The sequence below is a fragment of the Hipposideros armiger genome, unplaced genomic scaffold, assembly GCF_001890085.2.
Source record: "Hipposideros armiger isolate ML-2016 unplaced genomic scaffold, ASM189008v1 scaffold_32, whole genome shotgun sequence".
In the NCBI taxonomy this organism is placed as follows: domain Eukaryota; kingdom Metazoa; phylum Chordata; class Mammalia; order Chiroptera; family Hipposideridae; genus Hipposideros; species Hipposideros armiger.
Window position 1 is genome coordinate 5,066,460 of NW_017731382.1, and position 9,846 is coordinate 5,076,305.

A 9,846-nucleotide genomic window follows, 5' to 3' on the forward strand; every position below is an offset into this window, starting at 1 on the left:
GAGAGAGAGAGAGAGAGAGAGAGGGAGAGAGAGAGAGACGGCCAGTTGGCTGGGTCCCATTCAGGGTTTTAAGAATACCAGTACGTCATAAAGGTGTCTGCCAAAATACTCCTAAGTGCAGAGGGAAAAAGCAAACAAGTTATCTGAGGGTCTAGGTGATTTGGATGAAGCAGGCTTGGCATTTTTGTGAAGTCTTGTGCTTTAACTTAAAAATCTACGAAGAAGTTTGTCGCTCTACTCCACGATTTACCAATCCTTGTCTTAACTTGTCTTAAAGGGGCTTTTAACCAGCTTTGAAAGATGTATCATGTTTAAGCTGTGGCTGCATGTTTCCCCTGGCACATCACTGCCAGCTCTAGACAGGACCAACGTGGGAAGCAGCCTGAAAGTTCTACTGGCTTTCCAACCAGAAAGGATTGCCAGAGGGCACCCCATGGTTTATTCTCTAGAGCAATTCCGCTCTGGCCTACACTTGCATGCCCTCCTCAGCACCCCACAGTGCACTGGCACACCCCCCTAGGGAGGCTGTCCGGTGACAATTATTCTTTGAGGGAAGGTCTCATCTTGCCAACCTAAGTTATTATCCTAGGGATGCTAGTAGCCCTCTCTGTAGCTACTCAGCTGGCCCAGCACCTAATCCAGCTCTGCCCCCAAAAACCTGTGTGTCCCAGCTTGAGAAGGAAAATATGAACCTCTTCTCCCCTCCCATCAGATGTGCAAACACAAAACTCCATCAAAATGCCATTATTGGGTGTCATCTATGTGCACCGATACTACTGCATTAACCCTGCCTGAGTACCTACTGTGTGGAGGGCACAGGAGATACAAATGAACACAGTAGGTCTGCAATGAGTCCAGGCTGCTGAGCCAGTGGTGACCCTGCTGGGAGAGACATGGTGGACAAGGCTGGTGTTTAGTGCTGCGAGGCCACAGGGAGCGGGGAGCCCTGGCACCCCATCTGCTGAGTACTGTACATTTTGGGGAAACTAGATGTGGATCCACTTGGAGCCAAAGGACAAGGGCTTCTGTTCTACACTCACCTGCGTGTTCAGCACACAGAGAGACTCAGATCTTTCCACCTATGCAGAAACATCGCCTTCCATTTCATTTATTCAACGAAGCAGATGAAAATTTACCGAGGACCTACTATGGGCCCAGCACTGTTGTAGAAGGCAGACATATAGGAGAGAATAGGAGCAAGCCCCTGCTCTCGAGAAGAATACATTTTAGCGCTACAATAACAACATACAATAACAATGACAACAATACCAATATACTCACAATAATTCAACACCACCGTGTAGTGCTCCCCCTGCACCAGTTCTCAGTTCTTATTCACCTTCATAATAACCATGTCATACTCCCATCTCCATATTGTAGAGAAAAGCAAGGCTCAGAGAAGTCAAGTAACTTGCCTAAGGTCACAGAGCTGCTGAGTGGCAGAGCCAGGAACTGAACTTAGAAAGCCTGGCACTCATTAATACAACTACGACACTAATTATGATTACTGTCACACTAATAGTTTAAACTTCATGAACAGTTATGTCTGGGCATTCTCCTAAGCACCTTAAGTATATTCAAGCACGTGTTGAGGATGTACTATTTGCACAATGCTTTAAGGTTTGTTATTTCCATTTCTATGCAAGGAAACCGAGGCTTACAAAGGATGAAGGCTTGCCCAAATTCTCAGCGCAGGTACAAGACAAAAGTAAGACTGAAACCCAAGTCTCCATGACCCATGCACTTGGTGTTTAAATATGCACTCTACTGCCTCCCCAGGATACAATTTTGGTTTTTTGGAATGTTTAAACAGACCCAATGAATATTTAAACAAATCATCCATACTAAATGTTGGGTTGCTGCCCCTCAATTATTGCGTCTCTCTGTGCTCCCATTCCGGAAACTGGTATTTTCTTATTTGCTTGCCTGGAGGGCCACTAAAACGAAGGTCAACACAGCTCAGAGAGCAAATATCAATTTTCACTTTTGGAAAACAACCTGACTTTGCCTCCAGGATAAGGCGGCGCCTTTTGCTCTGAACCGGAAAGAGGAAAAGAAAGAAAGAAGAAAGCATTTTCTAAGTGACTACTCACGCTTCCTCAGCAAAGCCTGCTCTTCCCTCCCGCTCTGAGCCCTGAGCCGGCCGGCCGGGCAGCTGGGCAGCCTGCATCCCTGCCCCCTCGGGCCGTCTGCCTCTCATTGTTAAGCCTGAGGGTGAAGGCAGCTGCTAAGCAAGCCCTCGAGTCCCCGTGGTGGTGGTGGGGTGCGGGGGGGCGCACACCTTCCTTACCCACAGCTTTCTTAGCCCACCGAGAGCAGGGTGACACCCACTGCCCCACCCTCTACAGAACAGTAGGCTGTGTTCCTTGGCCACTGAGTGGGCCCCCTGGGTCACAAGGCTGGGGAGACCCCTGGGGCATAGAATCAGATGTCATAGCTGACAGTGGAGGAAACTTCCAGGGGCTTAGAGGAATTCCTTATGACAGGTCGTACAGTTCCTTCTTCCGGGGGTGCCTTTCCTCCAACCCCCCTTTCCCCTCTCCCTGGCCAGCTCTTGTTCATCCTCCAAATCTTAACACCCACTGCCTCGCTGCCTGCAACCCTCTTTCGCCAGATTCTCCCGTAGCTGTTTCTTTCCCATCATTCAGGGCTCCACCTAAGAGGAGCCTCCTGAGCAGAGGACCTCCTTGGGGCACCTCCTCAGAGAGGTCCTCCCTGATCTCACCCCAAGCAGTCCGCTCTGACACCGTCCCCTGCTTTCTCGTCTTTTTCGCGCTTATCCCTGGGTGAACTGACCTTGACTCTTTGCGGTCTGCCTCTTCCCACAAAGTCAGCATGAGAAGGGACTCTGGTTCCTCCCCAAGTCCGGGGAGCTTGCCCACTGGAAGGGTTGATTGGACTCTGCTTCCCTCTCATCTAAAAACACCCAGAAGGCCCTCGGGCTGCCACTGCCAGCTGCCCGCACCTCCTCGCCTCTCTTCTCCCGGCCGAAGCCCAAGGGACCAGAGCGAGGAGCCGCGGGAGACCAAGGCGAGCCGACTGCCCTCCACTACCACCATCCTGCAGGCTTTAACTACCAAGATGAAACAGAATTTAGACACTTGACTGTTTGGCCTGAAGACCAGAAAATCAGACACTACGAGGCTGAAGATGGAGGTAATTTAAGAAACATCCATAGCAGTGAGCGGCCAAGTTCTTTGAAAACTATCTCAGAGATAGTAACTGTCCTTTCAAGATTCAAGACCGACAAGAAGCAACTGACTGGCTACCTGGTTCACCTGTTAGACTTGAACATGGAGATCAGTGCTGAAAGGTACAAGGACTTGGTACCTGATCATACAAAAAATGCTGACCATGCAGCTAAAACTTCAGAGCCACTGGTCAATCTGCACATAAATAATCCTGATTTTAAGGCTCGCATCATGGCTTTGCCAAAGCTTCTTCAGATTCAGCATCTTGCTGATTACCTGGTGATGCTTAAGGCAGTTTGCATTTTGGTCCAGGAGCCCTGACACAGGATGCAGCTGCTAAAGCAAATCACACCAGAGGGCTTGCCTGTTGCTTTAGACAAACACGTTCTTGGTGTTGACACAGGAGATGCAGTTCTTAATGAAGCTGCTGAAATTCTGCGACTGCTGCATATAGAAGAGCTCAGAGAGCTACGGACAGGAGTGAGTGAAGTCACAGTCTCTGCTCAGGCAGTCACGGCAGATCCAAAGACAGACCACAGACTGGGGAAAGTTGGAAGAAGAACATGTTAGGATTCCAGCTTCTCACCTACTTAGTGCCAAGTGGAAACCATGGACGCTCTGGCATGAGTCTGGAAATCAAATGTCACATTTTCAAGGGAAGAATCCCAGAAAATTGACTATGTTCTAGAGATTTACCAGCACTGCTTTTTCTTTAACAAAGTTTGAGAAAGTGTGAAAAAATAAAATTTAAAAAACCAAGAAGATAGGTTGAGTGCAGGTTTGCTGGAGCCAACTCACTTTGTGGAAGAATCCAGGGAGTAGGAAATCAAAAAGAATAATTTCCCTTCTCCAGCCAGCTTGAAACAGTCCTCCATGGACCAAGCGAGATCCGGAAGACTCTGGAAGCCAGAAGGGGAGGCTCTGTCTTCCTCAGGGCCCAACTCACCCCAAACCTCACTCTGCAAACTTTCTCAAATCCCAGACCTAAAGAGAGGCAATGAAGGGCAGTGGTTAGGGAGCTTTGGAGAAAGAAACACAGGCTGGAGGGCCACAGCCGGCCCCACGGCTTGTAAACAGCGTGCCCTGGCGCAACCCACCTGACCTCCCTGTGCCTCAGTTTCTCTTCTGTAAAAGGAGGCCTCTCACTGTGATTGGTTCAGGTTAACTCTGTCCTGAGCCAATCAGCACATGGCATTCCCCTGGCCACAGGCATTGGTCAGGGATGGTCCAATCAGCTTCGAGCTCGGAGCTTTCATTCCAAGGTTGAAGAAACTTCTTTCTCTCCCTACCCACTCCTTCTGAGCATCACATACTTAGTAAGAATAAAAAAGGTAGGATTCAGGGCCAGCCGAGCGGCACGTTGGTTAAGAGCTGCCTTGAGTCGTCAGCTCTGAGCAGCAGGGCCGCTGGTTCGGATCCCACATGAGGGCCAGCGACGCTGCGCCCTCTACAGCTAAGATGGGGAACAACAGCTCAACCTGGAGCTGGGCTGCCATGAGTCACCGGCGACGGCAAAGGCTGCAGTGAGGCTGCAGTGGGCTGCCGTAAAGCTACCATGAGTGGCTGACAGCCAACGTGAGCTGCCAAGAGCTGCCATGAGCGGCCGTCCAGTGGCCAGCGACTGATCTGCCTCACCCAGGAAGAGCACAATGATCACAATACCAACATGGGCCAGTGAAGCGACGTCCTCCACACCTAGACTGAAGAACAAAAGGACAGCAACTTGTCTGTTCCCCTTCCCCGATTCCTCAAAATCTTAAAAAAAAAAAAAAAGGTAAGATTCAGATCCAATCCATCTAGCTCCAAAGCCCATATGAACTCCGCAGCCCACCACACCACCATCACAATTATACTTAGCACACACATGCTTTGGGACCCAGACAAGACGCACTCCAAAATGATAGCAGTGATTGTATTAACTTGGCAGGATAACGAGTAATTGGTGCCTGTTTCTCTGTTTTTCCATGTAATTTCAAAGAAACAGCCCAGTAACAAAAAAACGCAGTTGAAAGCAACTAACTGGAAGCTTGACAAACATCTCTTGAAAATACCCAAGGGAGGGACACTGAGCATGAGCACAATTCTTCGAGGCCCTCTTTACTATCTCATCCCTCTCAATACCGTTCTGTCTTGGGATTTTCTTGGATCTACTGGGAAGGAGAAGCTGTCTTTCCTTTGAGGCTGCAAAAAAGCTCTAAGTGCTGCTGAAGGCCATCTCATAGAGTCTAGAAAGCAGAAAAGAGAGTGAAAACTCAAAGTGAGAGAGAACAAGGATGGCTGTGACAAAGTTGGTGACATCATTCAGGCCCAGGGAACCAGATGTGCCTAATGGCAGATCGACTTCCAACAAACTACCATTTTTGTTTAAGCCAGTTTGAGTTGGGTTTTAGTTAAGAATCAAGAAAATAACCCAGTAAGCAATATCAGGGTTTTCCTTAGCCAGCTGTAATACAAAAAGGCATGAATTTTCATGTTGATTTTTTTCCAGTCACATCTGAAATGTGATTTAACCAGTTTTATAACAAAAACACTTTTTTTCCCCCTAAGGTAGAAACTCTTCCTCTCTTTGGAACAGCTGGCTTTGAGAGCTCTTTCCTGAAAGCCTGGGGCTTGATGTGTTCAGAAACTAGCTCTCTGCTGCAGGACTTTCCGCCAAGCTCCACATCTCAGGGTCTCTCTTGCCTCAGTTTCTCCCCCTGCAACAGAGGTTCTGATCCCTAAGAGAGACAGTGCAACCCAAGGCTTGAGAAGTCCCCTGAATCCTAATTAATTAAAGCGTGGAGCAAGCTGCAGATGAAAGCAGCTTGAAGAACTCTTCAGCAATCCTAATAAAGAATTTCCCCTTCAATTACAGGATAATTTTCTTCTCACGGCATTTGCAGCCAGGACCAAGCAGTTTCCTGGGCCGCTTTCCATGTGGCTGGACCAGTCTTTCTGGAATCCCTGCATTTTTTTTTTTCTATATGAGACTCGGGAAAGCAGTGGGAATGATGAAAGAAAGGAAGATGGGAGAACATTTTAGAAATGTCTATTTTATGGGATTTGAGAGTCTGCTGGAAACAACGCGAATCGCTCCAGCTGAGAGAGGTTTCCTGCAGGTCCTGGTGGAGAAGCGTTTTCTTCATTTCCCTGCTGCTCCTCGCCTCTCTTCGTCATTCTAGATGACACCAAGCTCTCCCCCCCTCACGGCCTTCATCCTAGTTCTTCCCTGTGTTGCAAATGCTTTTCCTCCTCCCAACACACACGCATCACCGGACTAACCAGGCTAACTCCTTCTACTTCAGATTTCAGCTAGTCAGTCCTTCTTCAGCCCTGCCCTGACCTGCCCAAAATATTTCAGGTTCCCCCATCCCGTGTATCCATAGCACCCCAGACTTCTTCATAGCACAAAGCACAATCGTAACTAATGACATTTCACTAGTCGTTTCTTATCTCTGTCCCCTGCTAGCCTTGAGCCCCATGAAGACAACTTGCTGATGTATTTCCAGGGTTTGGCACATGGCAAATGGCTGGTAAATACTTGAAAAGGTAAATCTGTAAAAGAATGTGTTAAGTATCTAGTCGAGATCAGCAAACTTTTTCTTAAAGGGCCAGATAGTAAATATTTTAGGCTTTACTGGCTAAGAAGAAACATGGAGGCTATTATGTAGGTTCTTATATAACCATTTTAAATGTAACCATTGAAAAATGTGTGTGTGTGTGTGTGAGAGAGAGAGAGAGAGAGAGAGAGAGAGAGAGAGAGAGAGAGAGAGAATGAGAGAGAGAAGTGCTGTAAAGAAACAGGCAGCTGGCCATATTTGGCCTGTGGGATGTAGTTCACAGACCCTTGATTATGTAGATGCCAGGCCCTATGCTGGTTTGGGGTGTGGCCGAGACTGCTGTTTGTTCCTTAGTGTCACCATTCTCCTATTCTACAGGAACAGAACCGCTGCACTTCAGGTAGACCCATGGTCTCTTGGAATAAAGAGTCCGTTTCTCAGCTTCCCTTGCAGCTAGGCATGGCCATGTGACTAAGTTTACCCAATGAGATGCTAATGGAAGCATAGGATGGAAGCTTCAGAGAATCTTCCTTGAAAGGCAGCTAGCCCATGGCCTCTCCCCAATGTTTTCTTTGTCCCTTTCTCTTTCCCATTGGTTGGAATGTGGGTGTGATGGCTGGAGCTCCAGAAGCCAGGTTGATCCATGAGTTATCCTCGGAAGTGGAAGCCTACGTAGTGGGGCAAAAATACAGAAGGACGGACTCCAGGGAGGAGTGCTGGCCACGCCAGAGCTGGATCTCCTTCCTGCTGACCTTTTCAGCACGTAAGAGAAACAAACACGTCTCTTGCTGAAATATCTGTGTGTGGGGGGCTTTATATTCTTAGCAGCTCATTCTCGTCCTAACAATATGGGGGAGAGGAAAGAAGGTTACCACAGTGAGTAAGAAACATTCCCTTCTCCCTTCATAGCCCCCTGAAGAGAAGAAAAGCGGGCACCTCGCTCTAACCCAGTGGCTCAAACGACCCAGGACAAGTTACTGGGTTAGTTCTCAGAGAATCAGAGAGGCTTCATGGAGGCAGAAGTCAGGCAGGAGGTTCCCTATGGGTCAGATGGTTAATGCAAATGTCATAAGCCAGGGGCTCACGAGCCAATTATGACCTGCAGATTTGCTTAGGGGGGTGGACCATGCAACAAAAAGCTGCCAAAAAATAAAATAAAAATACAATGAACATTCATATGCACTCACTTAGATTCACCTCCTGATACCATTCTCTCACACTGCTTTCTCTCTCCCTTTATACACATGGCCGATGTGCATGTCTGTCTCGTAAGGACATCTAACATAACCACAGTTCAGTTTTCACACAACTTAGTGTGAAACACTATCTACATAATACATATATTAGCATAATAGCACAGTATTACACTATTAGCATACCAACATAATAGTACACATTCTCTTACCTAATATACATGCAGTCCCCATGTCCCCAGCTGTCCCAATAATGTCCTCTGTAGTCATCTGCCTGGCACTTAGCTGTCATATCTCTTCAGTCCCTTTTCATCTGCGACTATTCTGCTGTCATTTTTGTTTTCGTCTTTTATGATATGGACATTTTTGAAGAGTCCAGGCTAGGTTTCTGTAGGAAGTCTCTTGATTTTGATTTGTGGGGGTCTTTTTTGTTTTGTTTCTTGGGGGGGTTTTCTACTGTGAATGGATATCAACCTCTAAAAGTCTGACATTTACCTTAAAATCTGGAGGTCTGCTGTCAGTGAGAAGTCAAGAGGACATGTGTGGATTTAAGGGGCGGTGGTCCCTTGAGACAGAGCGTGGGTTTTTCTAGGAACCCCAGCTGCCTCTACTTCCATTTCGCTTTCCACAGCTCCTCTGGACCCACATCTGGTACTTGCAAATCCTGCATTACAGAAACAGGGTTTGGCTCAGCCACACGCACGCAGAGACTCTGGAGGTCCGCGAGGTCCCGTCCTCCTGGAGGAGGGTGTCCAAACCTCAAGGTGGCTGGTGATGCGGCTGCAGGAGGAGCTGGCAGCAGGTCCACCTGCAGAACTGGCAGGGCCCAGTGCACAATGCAAACGCGGGGTAAGAACTTCCACCACTCCCACCGTCACGAGATGCATCATGAGTCCTGCGCATGAAGTGTAAGTTTGCTTCATCACTTAGCTACCTAGTAGCCGATTCCTCCTCTGCTGCCAAACATGCACCCGGATTGACGAACTTGAATTAGACTTCTGAATGTTTACCTTCCGCTCACTGATAACACCCATGGATAAATGTTAGAACTCTTCGTTGACTATGTCATAGTGTATTATTTTCAAGTCAAATGGCTTTCAACAATTGATTTCAGGTGTGGAGACATATATACTGTGACCTAACCAAAATATATATATAATAAAGATATATAAGGAATGATGTAAAAAAAAAAAAAAAAAAAGGCCAGAGAGCAACAGCAGAGCCTTCAGCCCAGCATGGGCCCTTCTGACTGGGAGCCTGTTCACGAAGCTGACCTGGGTGGTCAGATCATAAATGGCCTTAAAAAGCGGGCCAAGGAGTCTGGATCTTCTTAGTTGCCTATCTGGGGTAGGGCACTTCTACAGAAGACTCTGTAAGCAGAGGAGTTCCAAGCTCAGGCGGGCACTGCAGAAAAGTCACTTTGAAGGCGGTGATGACAAAGAAAGCGTCCTCTCTGCCAACCATCCATGAAACGCCCCATCAAGGCCCAGTCAGGAAATGAGGCCAGCCCGGCCAAGACCACAGAAGCCAGTCCAGCTGCTGGGGAGTTCCGAGGCGCTCTGAGGGGATAGCTCCTCCTCGGGGCTCAGGGGCAGGAATAACAAGGAAGCTGCTGTGTGTCCCTTCTGAGCCGGCTGCGCTCCACACACGGTGAGAACAGGGACCACCCGAGTCCACAGCCCCCAGAGAGGACTGGGGCCCAGAGAGAGACAGGCAGGCACTTGCCAGGCTCAGCGTGCCGTCAGCTGGGGTGAGGATGTAAGGCGTCTGTTTTCCAAACGTTTCCCAAACTTTGGTCGTTGCTGTCCCCTTCACAATGCCACCTACGCTTCACTGACTTCCTGTTTTCCTTTTAAAGTGAGTTACTTTAGGGGCTTAAATGTATTTCGAAAGCAAAGTTTATATCACTGCTGTTAACCAGCA

At 48.1% G+C, this 9,846-nt stretch overlaps 1 pseudogene; it reads left to right on the top strand.

Moving 5' to 3' along the window:
• Positions 1–1,666: 1,666 nt before the first annotated feature.
• LOC109380029 (UPF0568 protein C14orf166 pseudogene) lies at positions 1,667–3,761 on the top strand (annotated as a pseudogene).
• Positions 3,762–9,846: the final 6,085 nt, after the last annotated feature.